The sequence below is a fragment of the Tachysurus fulvidraco genome, chromosome 5, assembly GCF_022655615.1.
Source record: "Tachysurus fulvidraco isolate hzauxx_2018 chromosome 5, HZAU_PFXX_2.0, whole genome shotgun sequence".
Taxonomy (NCBI): Eukaryota; Metazoa; Chordata; class Actinopteri; order Siluriformes; family Bagridae; genus Tachysurus; species Tachysurus fulvidraco.
The window spans coordinates 997,244-1,011,183 of record NC_062522.1 but is presented as its reverse complement, the minus strand read 5'-3'; positions in this window follow the sequence as shown (position 1 = coordinate 1,011,183).

Below are 13,940 nucleotides of genomic sequence, written 5' to 3'. Positions count from 1 at the left end.
TAAAGATAACACAGTAAAGATAACACAGTAAATCTATAACACAGTAAATCTATAACACAGTAAAGATAACACAGTAAATCTATAACACAGTAAATCTATAACACAGTAAAGATAACACAGTAAAGATAACACAGTAAAGATAACACAGTAAAGATAACACAGTAAATCTATAACACAGTAAATCTATAACACAGTAAAGATAACACAGTAAATCTATAACACAGTAAATCTATAACACAGTAAAGATAACACAGTAAAGATAACACAGTAAAGATAACACAGTAAATCTATAACACAGTAAAGATAACACAGTAAAGATAACACAGTAAATCTATAACACAGTAAATCTATAACACAGTAAATGTATAACACAGTAAAGATAACACAGTAAATCTATAACACAGTAAATCTAGAACACATCTCATCTTTACTCCAATCCTCTTTAGGTGTACAGTTGTGTGAACGCTGGTGTTGTGTCACACTAACACTGAGGCTCACAGTATTGTGTGTTTATTTAGTGTGACTTTACACTAAGACATTAAACAGTTTAAATCTGTGGAACCTTCACATTAACTGTTATTAACACCTCAGGATTATTGTGGAACCTTCACATTAACTGTTATTAACACCTCAGGATTATTGTGGAACCTTCACATTAACTGTTATTAACACCTCAGGATTATTGTGGAACCTTCACATTAACTGTTATTAACACCTCAGTTTTTTTTTGGAACCATATCTTTATCTGTTATTATCACCTCAGGATTTTTGTGGAACCTTCACATTAACTGTTATTAACACCTCAGGATTATTGTGGAACCTTCACATTAACTGTTATTAACACCTCAGGATTATTGTGGAACCTTCACATTAACTGTTATTAACACCTCAGGATTATTGTGGTTGGCCTTCAGTAACCAACAGGAACAGAAAGTTTCATGTGTCTGTCAAACACCAGCAGGAGAAAGTCCTGATGACAGGAAGGAACACTGAGGACAGGAGCATCTGTAAAATAAACACAATAAACATTCATCTATCGTGTTGTTGTGTATTTGTGTTGTTGTGTTGTGTTGTGTTACTGTGTTAATGTGTTAGTGTGTTATTGTGTTGTTGTGTTGTGTTACTGTGTTAATGTGTTAGTGTGTTGTTGTGTTATTGTGTTATTGTGTTGTGTTGTGTTACTGTGTTAATGTGTTAGTGTGTTGTTGTCTTGTGTTATTATGTTGTGTTGTGTTACTGTGTTAATGTGTTAGTGTGTTATGTTGTGTTATTGTGTTGTTGTGTTATTGTGTTGTTGTGTTGTGTTACTGTGTTAATGTGTTAGTGTGTTGTTGTCTTGTGTTATTATGTTGTGTTATTGTCTTGTGTTACTGTGTTATTGTCTTGTGTTACTGTGTTATTGTGTTGTGTTACTGTGTTGTGTCACTGTGTTATTGTGTTGTGTTATTGTGTTGTGTTATTGTGTTGTGTTATTGTGTTACTGTGTTATTGTGTTGTGTTACTGTGTTATTGTGTTGTGTTACTGTGTTGTTGTGTTGTGTTATTGTGTTGTGTTATTGTGTTGTGTTACTGTGTTGTTGTGTTGTGTTATTGTGTTGTGTTACTGTGTTGTGTTATTGTGTTGTGTTACTGTGTTGTTGTGTTGTGTTATTGTGTTGTGTTATTGTGTTGCACAGAACACCAGCAGCAGAAGCTCCACACGTTTCCTCTCACAGACTCCTGATGATATTTTGATATTTGAACCGTGTGAAATTTTTCCTGCTGAAAAGAAAGAAAACATCAGCAGATAAAAGCAGATTTTATTTAAACCTCCGTGTGAGAGACAGAGAGAACAGTTAAAGGTGTAACAGCACCGGGAGGGAAGGGACACGTGAGGAAGCTACAAAGTATCTGTGTGGAAATCAATAACAGCCCTGGGAGGGAAGTCGGACACGGAGAGAAGCCTAAAAAGTATATGGGCTGGAAATGAGAAACGATAGAATATCTCTATTGATACATACTATAAGATAGAGACTCAGATCATCTATACTATATAGCGATATATACTCACGATACGTGTGTATCTCGGTATCGCCTGTGTCTATCTATATATATACTCTATATCTATCTTCTCTCTCTCTCTGGTTTTATCTCTCTGTATCATCTCTACTATCTCTCTCTCTCTCTCTCTCTCTCTCTCTCTCTCTCTCTCTCTCTCTCTCTCTCTCTCTCTGTGTGTCTCTCTGTGTGTGTCTCTCTCTCTCTCTGTGTCTCTCTCTATGTCTCTCTCTCTCTCTCTCTCTCTCTCTCTCTCTCTCTCTCTCTCTCTCTCTCTCTCTCTCTCTCTCTCTCTCTCTCTCTCTCTCTCGGGTTACAGACTGAAGTTGAACACATTAACACATGTAACATTTCATCTCATCAATTTTTTCCTAATTTTTTAATTCTTTTCCCCTTCTCCCGATATTGTTCTCTTTTTTCTTTCCCTTTTCAGGTTTTCTCTTTCTGTCTTCTTTTTCTCCCTCTCTTCCTGTTCTTTGTTTCTCTCCACCTTTTCTCCCTTTCTTTGTTATTCTCTTTCTCTTTCCTAATTTCATCCGTACTTCTTGTTCCTTTTTTTATTTATCATTGTCTTTATTATTATTTTTTCCTACTTTATGTTACCTGCTTTATTCTTTCCTTCTTTCTTACCTTCCTTCCTCTTCTTCACCCTCCTCCCTGTACAACCCTGCAGTTGTCTGGGTTTCTACACCTTGGTTATCTCCCCAGGTTCGGTGACTGAGTCGGAACCAGAACATTTATTACTGTCCTCTTTATATTTTCACAAACCACTGCTTGTTTTTGGTGAACAGACACCAAAAGAAGTCATGGTTTGATACACAAAGTAGTGACGATATGAACAGAGATGAACAGACGCCTTGTTTTAAAGTCAGAGCTCATTCCAAACATCCCGCGGACTGAGGAACGAATCAGCAGCTTTACTCACTGCTCCAGGGAACAGAGTCAGGGAATGAAATGGCGTGACAGTGAGTCAGATTCCACAGCCAAGTTATGTGATCCACCACACTGCCTCTCTCTCTCTCTCTCTCTCTCTCTCTCTCTCTCTCTCTCTCTCTCTCTCTCTCTCTCACACACACACACACACACACACACACACACACACACACACACACACACACACACATACTGTATACACACACACACACACACACACACACACACACACAGAAAGAAAAATGGAGAAGTAAGATTTTCTATTTCTTTGTTTTTTTCGAACTTCCTCAACACTACTGTTTTGTTTAAATGTGTTTCCTTGGCATCTGTTTTCACTGAAACTTTTCTTTGTGGCTCCCTGTTTTTTTCCTTCCTGGAGCTCCACCCAATTAGCCACAAAACTGCCAACAGCTTTGTCTAAAATGCAAATAAATGGCCTTGGGGGGAGAGACGGAGACAAAGACAGAGACAAAGACAGAGAGAGAGAGAGAGAGAGAGAGAGAGAGAGAGAGAGAGAGAGAGAGAGAGAGAGAGAGAGAGAGAGAGAGAGAGAGAGAGAGAGAGAGAGAGAGATACATTATTCCTATGTAGGTCTGAACATAATTTCTTAGCTACAACCTTTTCTAGGACCTTGGGGATAAAGAGGAGGTTTGATGTCGGTCTGTAGTTAGACAGCTGGTTGGAGTTGATCAGTATTCAGTCTGAGTACTGGTAGTGTTTGGTATTAAATTAATGGTCTGAATTTTCTGCCTGATGTTATCAAATTTTCCATTGAAATAACGTATGAAGTCGTTCCTGCTACAGAGATGGTGTGTGTTGTTCAGCAGCGTTTTAATGACGTCACTTTGTAGAAGCCAACATTCTGTTTCACTATTTTTCCTATTTTAGGACTTTCGAGCCAAATGAACCAAATTCGGATATGTTGTAGATCCCGGTCTGAAGTTTGTTGCTATGACTTTTCTAAGCAATCCGAGTACCAGTACTTCCGGTACCGGGTCTCAAAGTGGCCTTTTCCCCATAGACTCCCATTATAAACTTTGGAGGTTTATAACTCGGCAAGCTTTCGAACTCTCTACACCAAACTCGACCAGCTCCTTTAGGGTGAGACTCTGTACAAAGGTTTACATCGGTGTACCAACTGGCCTTTCAGTTGTGCCGCAGCCCCGCCCACAAAATATGCAAAATCAAAAAACTTTTTACAACATGGACATGTGACATATCAAAACACTCAGAACAATTAGGGGAACTTCCTCACGGGTATTCTGATGATGTCACGTGACGTCACATGATGTCACGTGAAAATTACAACAATTAACACAACATGGACATGTGATGTATCAAAACACTCAGAACAACGTGGGGAACATCCTCAAGAGTATTCGGTTGACATCACTTGCTCACCTCCAAATTTTTTGGCACCCTAGCTTTCTGTCTACTTGCTTCCAAAAGTAACACTGACCCTTATGTCCACTCCACTCCAAAAAGCACCGGCCTTTGCAAATACTTGCAATGTCAAAGCCAACATTAAAGTTTGTTGCGACGAACTTTACAAATCTAGTTCCTAGTTAATTTTCCTACAGTATTAAATAAACATTTAGGCTGGAGAAATACACCGACTAGCAGCACTAAGAGATTTTTAGAAACTATGAAGGCTACTTTGTCTAAAGAAATAGCTAGGAAATAAGAATATGGTCCAGGAGGTCTGTATATAATAATTAGAGGAACTGACTCAGTAGACTTATTTTTTGTGGCTACATACAGTATGTTATGTTAGTATGAAGAACTTCGAATGAGTTAAATGTGTCTAGATTCTTGCTTCACATCGAGCTTATCATCAAGAATAACTGCGACACCTCCTCCCCTGTCTCCTCCCCTGCCTCCTCCCCTGTCTCCTCCCCTGCCTGTTAGGCACGGCTAATATATATAACCTGTAACCAGGTGGACAAGCTTCGTTTAATGTGACATACTGGTTTGGTTTGATCCATGTTTCTGTTAAACACAGAACACTAAGCTTCTGATCTGTAATCAGTTCATTAGCCATAAGAGCTTTAGATGCAAGAGATCTTATATTTAACAGTCCTAGCTTCAGATCTAAGGAGCTGGCTGTGTATTCACTATCATCTAATTTTGTGCTAATAAGGTTACTGAAACAAATTTTCTGAGTGTTTATGTTATTTATGTTATTTTTGTTTAGCTCGGGAAACAGACACAGTCTCTACGTACTGTATATAGTGAACTCTGGGTGACGACTCGGTACAGCTAGCAGATGGTCAGATTAGCCTGCTTGTCAATTAACTAGGACTGCTCTTAAACTATGTGCAATGCTGCAAGAAAAAAAGTATTGGCTTTATGATTAATGCCATCCTGATGTCCTACATCTGGTTAACTTTGAACTGCAGATGTGGTGGTTAGCTTTGTGCTTTGGTTTGAATCACAGAAACCCAAACACGTATTTGAAGGCTTCAAAAAGGCAAGAAGGAATCTTTTAAATCAATAGCAAATTCCACTGATGCTCATATTTATATGATTACACATTTTGGTTTAATTCCAAAGAGTGTTTATAATGATTTATAATCCCACTGTCAGTGTTTATAATGATTTATAATCCCACTCTTAGTGTTTATAATGATTTATAATCCCACTTTGTGTTTATAATGATTTATAATCTCACTGTCTGTGTTTATAATGATTTATAATCCCACTCTCAGTGTTTATAATGATTTATAATCCCACTCTCAGTGTTTATAATGATTTATAATCCCACTCTCAGTGTTTATAATGATTTATAATCCCACTCTCAGTGTTTATAGTGATGTATAATCCCACTCTCAGTGTTTATAATGATTTATAATCCCACGCTTTGTGTTTATAATGCTTTTACGATACCACTGTCACCTCTGACTCACTCATTAGGGAAAAAAAATACATTTAAATTTTATCTTCAAGTAATTTTTGTTCTTATATTCCTATAAAGCTGCTTTGAGACAATGTCCATTGTTAAATATGTTATACAAATAATGAAATGAAGTGAGTAACATGGTAGTAATGAAGCAGTTACTGGTACCACTGTAAAGTGCTTATTTTAGTATAACAGCACATAACCAAGTGTTTTATTCCTCTTACACCACAGCAATTTGCTATTTCTTTAATTAATAAAAAACTTTATATTCATTTATAGTTTATATTCATTTAATCTTGTAGAAGATTATTTAGTTACTGTTGTCATGTTATAACAGCTTTATAACAGCCCCTCACCAGTCTCGATTTATTCTCTATGTCAATAAAACTAAGAAACTAAAAAAAATAATCTCAGCTTGTCATCTTATTGAGAAACCACACAGAAGTGTAAACCCCTCTGTCCTGAAGATTTAGAGATCTTTCAGATCCATCTTCACCTCTGATTGGTACACAGAGCTCACAATGGAGACTCTTCCATACTGTATGTGTTAAATAAGTGTCTTGTTTTCTTTTACATATTTCAAAACATTTTTATATGAAGTCTCTACAGTACACGTCCCTGTGAATGAAGTGTTACTTTGGACACAAGAACATACAACAGCAGAACAAGTCTATTAATATAAACCTGTGCTACTGTCAGAACATAACATTTGTAAAAATATCTTGATGACCCCAAGCAGGCATACAGCTAACACCACATTCCACAATAAGAACGTTATCCCAACAGTCAGACATTGTGTGGTGTGATGGAGTGGGTATGACTGGACTCTTTAGTCTTTCGGGTCCTGGGGAACCCACCACAAAAGACAGACCCATGGATTCTGCTCTCTTTTGCTTCAGAAAATCCAGAAGGAAAATGTCTGGTCACAAGTCTGTGGTCTGAAGCACAATTGGGTTATTGAACAAGAACAAGTTCACCTATGAATGGCTGTAGAAAGAGCACATTATATTTTGCATTGGCCTAAGTAATGCCCTGACTCCATTGAGATGTTGTGCCAGGAGCTTAAATACTCACAAAGCCCTCCAGTGTGGCTGAATTAATTCTGCATTGAAGCATGGGACAAAATCCCTCCACAGTGATGTGAATGAATGATCCCAAAATCATCTGTTTGCAGTTGCTGCTAAAGGTGGAACAACATTGTGTGACAAATATAAAAAATAGAGGAAATGTAGAGCACACAAATACTTTTCCACAGCACTGTATTTCACTGTAGTAAAACAGACCTAAGCACTTCAATGTGTGTACACTGCTTAAGCTCTTACCCACACAACCCCAAAACAGACACACTGGCTGTAAAAATTACTACCAATACTCAACTACAGATGTTTGGAGTTGATCAGCTCAGATCTACTGCCATCTAGTGCTATTACATTGAGGTGCATGAACAGATGTTAGACATTAGAGTACAGGTATAAAAATTTCAATTCTCCATCTTATTATTTGATCATCATAACATGGAATGTTGGTACTATGACAGGGAAAGCTAGAGAGCTGGCTAATATGATGGAGAGAGGGAAGGTGGATAGAATGTGTGTACAGGAGACCAGGTGGAGACCAGGCTCATAGTATAGGAGCAGGATTCAAGCTGATTTATTATGGTGTGGATAGTAAAAGAAATGGGGTAGGTGTGGTCCTGAAGGAGGAGTTTGTGAGGAATGTTCTGGTGGTGAAGAGAGTGTCAAACAGGGTGATGAGCCTGAAGTTAGAGATTGAAGGAGTGATGTTGAATGTTGTTAGTGGTTATTGCCCCACAGGTAGGTTGTGAGTTAGAGGAGAAAGAGAGATTCTGGAGTGAATTAGATGAGATGATGGAGAGTATTCCCACGGGTGAGAGAGTGGTGATGGGAGCGGATTTTAATAGACATGTTGGTGAGGGGAACACAGGGGATGAAGAGGTGGTGGGCAAGTTTGGAGTCAAGGAAAGGAACCTTGAAGGACAGATGGTAGTGGACTTTGCTAAGAGGATGGACATGGCTGTGAATAACACTTATTTTCAGAAGAGGGAGGAACATAAAGTGACTTACAAGAGTGGAGGTAGGAGAACACAGGTAGAAAACATCCTATGTAGAAGAGGCAATCTGAAAGAGATTAGTGACTGTAAAGTGGTAGTGGGAGAGAGTGTAGCCAGACAGCATACGATGGTGGTGTGTAGGATGGCTCTGATGGTCTGTAAGAGGAAGAGGTCAAAGATAGAGAAGAAAACCAAGTGGTGGAAGCTGAAAAAGGAGGAATGTTGTGAAGAATTTAGACAGAAGTTGAGGCAGGCTCTGGGTGGTCAGGTAGTGCTACCAGATGACTGGGAAACTACAGCAGAAGTGATCAGGGAGACAGGGAGAAAGGTGCTGTGTCATCTGGAAGGAGGAAAGAAGATAAGGAGACTTGGTGGTGGAATGAGGAAGTTCAGGATAGTATCCAGAGGAAGAGATTAGCCAAGAAGAAGTGACATGGACAGGACTGAAGATAATGGACAGGACTTACAACACAGAGTGAAGAGGGAGGTGTCTAAGGCCAAGCAGAAGGCATATGACAAGTTGTACACTAGGTTAGACACTAGAGAAAGAGAGAAGGACTTGTACAGGATAGCTAGGCAGAGGGATCGAGATGGGAAGGATGTGCAGCAAGTTAGAATGATTACGGATAGAGATGGAAGGGTGCTCACAAGTGAGGAGAGTATACAGAGGAGATTTAAGGAATACTTTGAGGAGCTGATGAATGAGGAAAATGAGAGGGGGAAGAAGAAGTAGAAAGAGTAGAAGAGGTGAACTCTGTGGAATAGAAAGTAGATAAGATTAGAAAGGATGAAGTCAGGAAGGCTTTGAAGAGGATGAAAAGTGGAAAGGCAGTTGGTCCTGATGACATCCCGGTAGAGGTCTGGAAGTGTCTAGGAGAGGCAGCAGTGGAATTTTTAACTAGTTTGTTAAACAGGGTTTTAGAGAGTGAGACGATGCCTGAGGAATGGAGAAGAAGTGTGTTAGTGCCAAAGAATAAGGGTGACGTGCAGAGTTTCAGCAACTATAAGGGAATAAAGTTGATGAGCCATACAATGAAGCTGTGGGAAAGAGTAGTGGAAGTTAGGTTAAGGAAGGTGGTGGAAATTTGTGAGCAGCAGTATGGCTTCATGCCCAGAAAGAGCACAACAGATGCAATTTTTGCTCTGAGAATGTTGATGAAGAAGTATAGGGATGGTCAGAGGGAGTTGCCCTGTGTTTTTGTTGACCTGGAGAAAGTGTATGACAGGGTGCCAAGAGAAGAGCTGTGGTACTATATGAGGAAGTCAGGAGTAGCAGAGAAGTATGTCAGATTGGTGAAGGACATGTATTAGAGGAGCAGGACAGTGGTGAGGTGTGCTGTAGGTCAGACAGAGGAGTTCAAAGTGGAGGTGGGACTGCATCAGGGATCGGCCCTGCCCTTCCTGTTTGCTATAGTGATGGACCAGTTGTCAAAGGAGGTCAGACAGGAGTCTCCTTGGACGATGATGTTTGCAGATGACATTGTGATCTGTAGTGAGAGCAGGGAGCAGGTGGAGGAAAACCTGGAGAGGTGGAGGTTTGCGCTGGAGAGAAGAGGAATGAAAGTCAGTTGTAGTAAGACTGAGTACGTGTGTGTGAATGAAAGGGAGGGAAGTGGAACAGTAAAATGACAGGGTGAAGAGGTGAAGAAGGTACTTGGGGTCAACAGTCCAGAGTAATGGACAGAGTGGGAAAGATGTACAAAAAGCGAGTGCAGGCAGGTTGGAATGGGTGGAGAAAGGTGTCAGGAGTTCTGTGTGATAGGAAAATATCAGCGAGAATCAAAGGGAAGGTGTACAGGACAGTGGTGAGACCGGCCATGCTTTATGGTTTATAGACAGTGTCACTGAAGAAGAGACAGGAGTCAGAGCTAGAGGTAACCGAGCTGATGTTGAGGTTCTCTTTGGGAGTGACAAGATTGGACAGGATTAGTAACGAGTACATCAGAGGGACAGTTCATGTTGGACGTTTGGGGAACAAAGTTAGGGAGGCCAGATTAAGATGGTTTGGACATGCTCAGAGGAGGCAGAGTGAGTATATTGGTAGGAGAATGTTGGACATGGAGCTGCAAGGCAGGAGGCAAGGAGGAAGGGCAAAGAGGAGGTATATGGATGTAATTAATGAGGTAGTGGGTGCAAGTGTTGAGGAGGCAGAAGATAGGGATAGGTGGAGAGAGATGATTTGCTGTGGCGACCCCTGAAGAGAAAAGCCGAAAGAAGAAGAAGTCATACTGAAATGGAAAATACACTCTATTAGCTTGATTAACCATAATCATAAGCTTGATTATCAGTTTCATATTTAGGTTTAAACCCAGTCATTAACTGAAACAGAAACATCTGTGTAGGAGCTTCACCCTGGGTAAGAAGCCAAACTGTGTTACTATGGTGAGTTTGTGGAGACAGATTCATGTCACAGGTCATACACCGTGTCGAATGGCTTGCAACAATCCTGTCTCTGAGCTCTGCAAGATAGGTGTGTAAGAGGACATCAAATCATGTCCAATCAATGTAATGTACCACAAGTGGACTCCAAACAAGGTATAGAAATATTCAGTTCAATTTATTTGTATAAAGCTTTTAACAATTCTCATTTTCTATATTTCTGTAAAGCTGTATTGAGACATTGTGAATCTGTGGACTGTCTATTGTGTTCTCTGTAAATGTTTGTGTGCAGGTCTGATTCCGTCACTAATCAGCTATTTAAAGAGAAAACAGAAAACGAAGGTCGAAGGTGTTAGAAGTGGTGTAATTTGTAGTAGCTTTGTCAAGATAGTGGTTGTTATGTCTAGTGATAGTTTTTGTTCTGTTCTGGTTTTGGCTTGTGCCTGTTTACGATTCTAAGCTTGGTTTATTGTTCGCTGTGTATCTCATATATATATATATATATATATATATATATATATATATATATATATATATATATATATATATATATAATCACTTTAAATATCTGCTCACCTGTTTCACTGGCAGTAGAGAAGGGGCTGCCCTTTTTCATTGGAAGTGGGTTCCTGTTTCCCTGTGTTGTTTTGGAAGGGAGTTAGGGAATCTTGCTGTGTTTTTCTTTCTTTTTACCTAACTATAAGACGTTTTTGTTTATTACTTTGTTCTTGGCAAATGAAGAGATGCTGTGTACAGTTCATTGTATATTATTTATATGTTATTTATTCACTTTCTGAACATACCAACACCTTTTTTTTGTAGAAATTTTCTTTTGTGTTTTTTGTTTCTTACCCCTATATATAAAGGTATCAATTCACTGAATCCTGAGCTGAAACTTGCGGCTCAACCCTAGACTGGTTGTAATAGATTTTGGGGGCTCATCTGGGATATCTGTATATTCAGAGTTTGTTGTGTTGGTATATTGTGTCTGTTGTATCATGGCTTTTGTTTTGGTTACATTTAATCTGTGTCCTTCATTGGAATATTTTGATAGGTATAGGAAGGATGATTTGCTCCTAAATGCTGATTTTTTTTGTGTCTCTTTGCTGGACAGCTATCAAGAACGTAGTAAAGATTATATGAGGCACTTGCGGCTCAGCAGGTCCTACCAGAGCGGGAACCACTTTTGAGAGGCACCGTGCAGCCTACCCAACCTCCCCATGTTTCCGGCAATGCAGAGGCTATGATGGAGCTGGAGGAGACTGAGGTAAGTCTCGCACAGCTTGAGGCTGGTGGGGTAAATCTGGGTTGGCAGCTCATGCTAAAGGAAAAGCTTGACCTGACAACTCAGCGACAGAAGTTCTCTGAAGCCTCTAAAGCAGGTAGCGATGTATTGATTCAAGGTATTGAGGTATGATGGTAATTTGTGCGCACGGCCGGCCCGTCCAACAGGCAATACAGGCGATTGCCCGATGAAAAGACGAGGGCCCATAAATCATAAAAATAATTTTGAAATTTCCTCAAAGATGCGATCAGCAAGTAATATAGTACGCGCTGCGTGCGCAAGGACCCTATTGATTAACACAGGGATCACAAAAATGGTAGATGTAAAACCCCACAGGGATTTAACAACAGGATAAACTCTATAAACTCTACACACAACAATCGACAGTAAAATGACAATAAATACGAAACATCAGTATAAATAAAGACAGAAAACATTACAAAATAGGAGCAGAGTGAGCTAATTTGCATAATGTTAATGACGCGATTGCGGAGGTATCAAAATACGTCTCATTGCGCATGGTTGGAAATAAAACATTTAGGATTATGGGTAATGTAGTATAATATAACAACGTAATGATCACGTTACATCTTTCAGAAAAAAAAATCAGACTTATTTTAGTGAGGTTGCGGTGGTAGGCAAACTATGGCATCAAAATGTTTTTTTTTCAGGAGCTAAAAAGAGAAAAAAGAGAAAAGCAGAGGAAGAAAAGCAAGCTCAAAGTAAAGGTATGTTCCATTGGTACTTTACATTTTTTAATGTGTATTCTAATTTAAAAACATAAAAAATGTCCATCACCCTAAAAATTAACCCACATGAAAAAAAGACTATTATACAATACAGTATCATTTACTATAGTATACTGTGGTAAAATTCTTAGATACTAAAAAAAATGTACTATAGTAAGGTTCAAGAACAGTATACAGAACACTATATCACCCTGTAGCAATTATTCTGTATTTTCTCTTGTCAAATTGCAGTGCTATGACAATTTTTACTCCAGTGGGGCCCATATTCATGGTCTCGCCTGGGGCCCAATAACCGCTTGTAGGAAGATTCACATGTATCGTGTCCAGTTAGTGACTGCTCAAATATCAGACCCTTCTTTACCACAGTGTTTTTGTGCCTGTAGATAATCATTCTGATTTTAAGCATTGTCAAACCAGGTATTTTATTAAATGCAAAGGATCTAGATGAAATGATGAAATGACTAACAGCACAGGCACTATCTTCACTAGCACACAAGACACTTTTGCCCCATCCAATTAACAAAGTTAGAGACAAAACACCTGCACCATGGCATGATAGTCATATTCAAATCCTCAAGAGAGAAACCAATAACCCCGAGCGATAATGGAGAAAAACTAAATTAGAGGTTTTTTAGAATTGCATATAAGGACAGTATGTCTAGCTATAGACAGGCTCTAAAAGGTATCCTTCACCACCACTCTAATTACCCTACCTAAAACTACCTCTCACCCCCTCGCTCTTATCCACCACAACCTTCACTCTGTCTCCCCTTCTTCTGTAGCTTCTGGCACTCTTTCCTCCCTTCCTGATCCTGAGTCTTTTTCCTCACTACCCTTGGACTCAGCCACATATACTTTCCTCCCATCTCTTTCCTCAACTATGGACTTTCTTTGCCCTATGTCCACTAAACCCAAGAAAACTTCTTGTTCTGCTCCTTGGCTTTCAGATGTGCTGTGCAACAATCAAAAAGATCATCAGAGAGAAAGTGGAACAAATCACAACTTGAGGCAGATCTTGATTCATACCGAACACTCCTTGGCAAGTTCTCCTCAGATGTGACTTCTGCCAAGACTTCCTTCTACAAGGTAAAGCTTCCTCACATGACCCTCGGAAATTCCACAACATTATCTCTTCTCTGCTCAACCCCCCGGCTCCTCCTCCTTCATCCTCCCTGACTGCAGAAGACTTTGCTTTTTCTACCAGGAGAAGATTGAGGAAATCTGCCGGACCTTCACTTCAGCCCCGACTGCACTTACAACTCAGAGTATGGATTCCCCTACACCTTCGTTGTTGCATTTCTCAACTGTAGCAGCAGAAGAGATTTTACAACTCATCCAGTCCTGCAATCCTACCACCTGCCCATTGGATCCATTCCCTTCCACTATGCTCCAGACAATCTCGCAAGACCTTCTGCCCCTCATTACCACTATCATCAATAGAGCCATAGCATCTGGTCAGGTACTATCTACTTTCAAGAGAGCAAGGGTTATTCCCATCCTAAAGAAACCTGCTCTGGATCCATCAGACATCAGTAACTACAGACCGGTATCACTTCTCTTGTTTCTTTCAAAAATTCTTGAACGCAT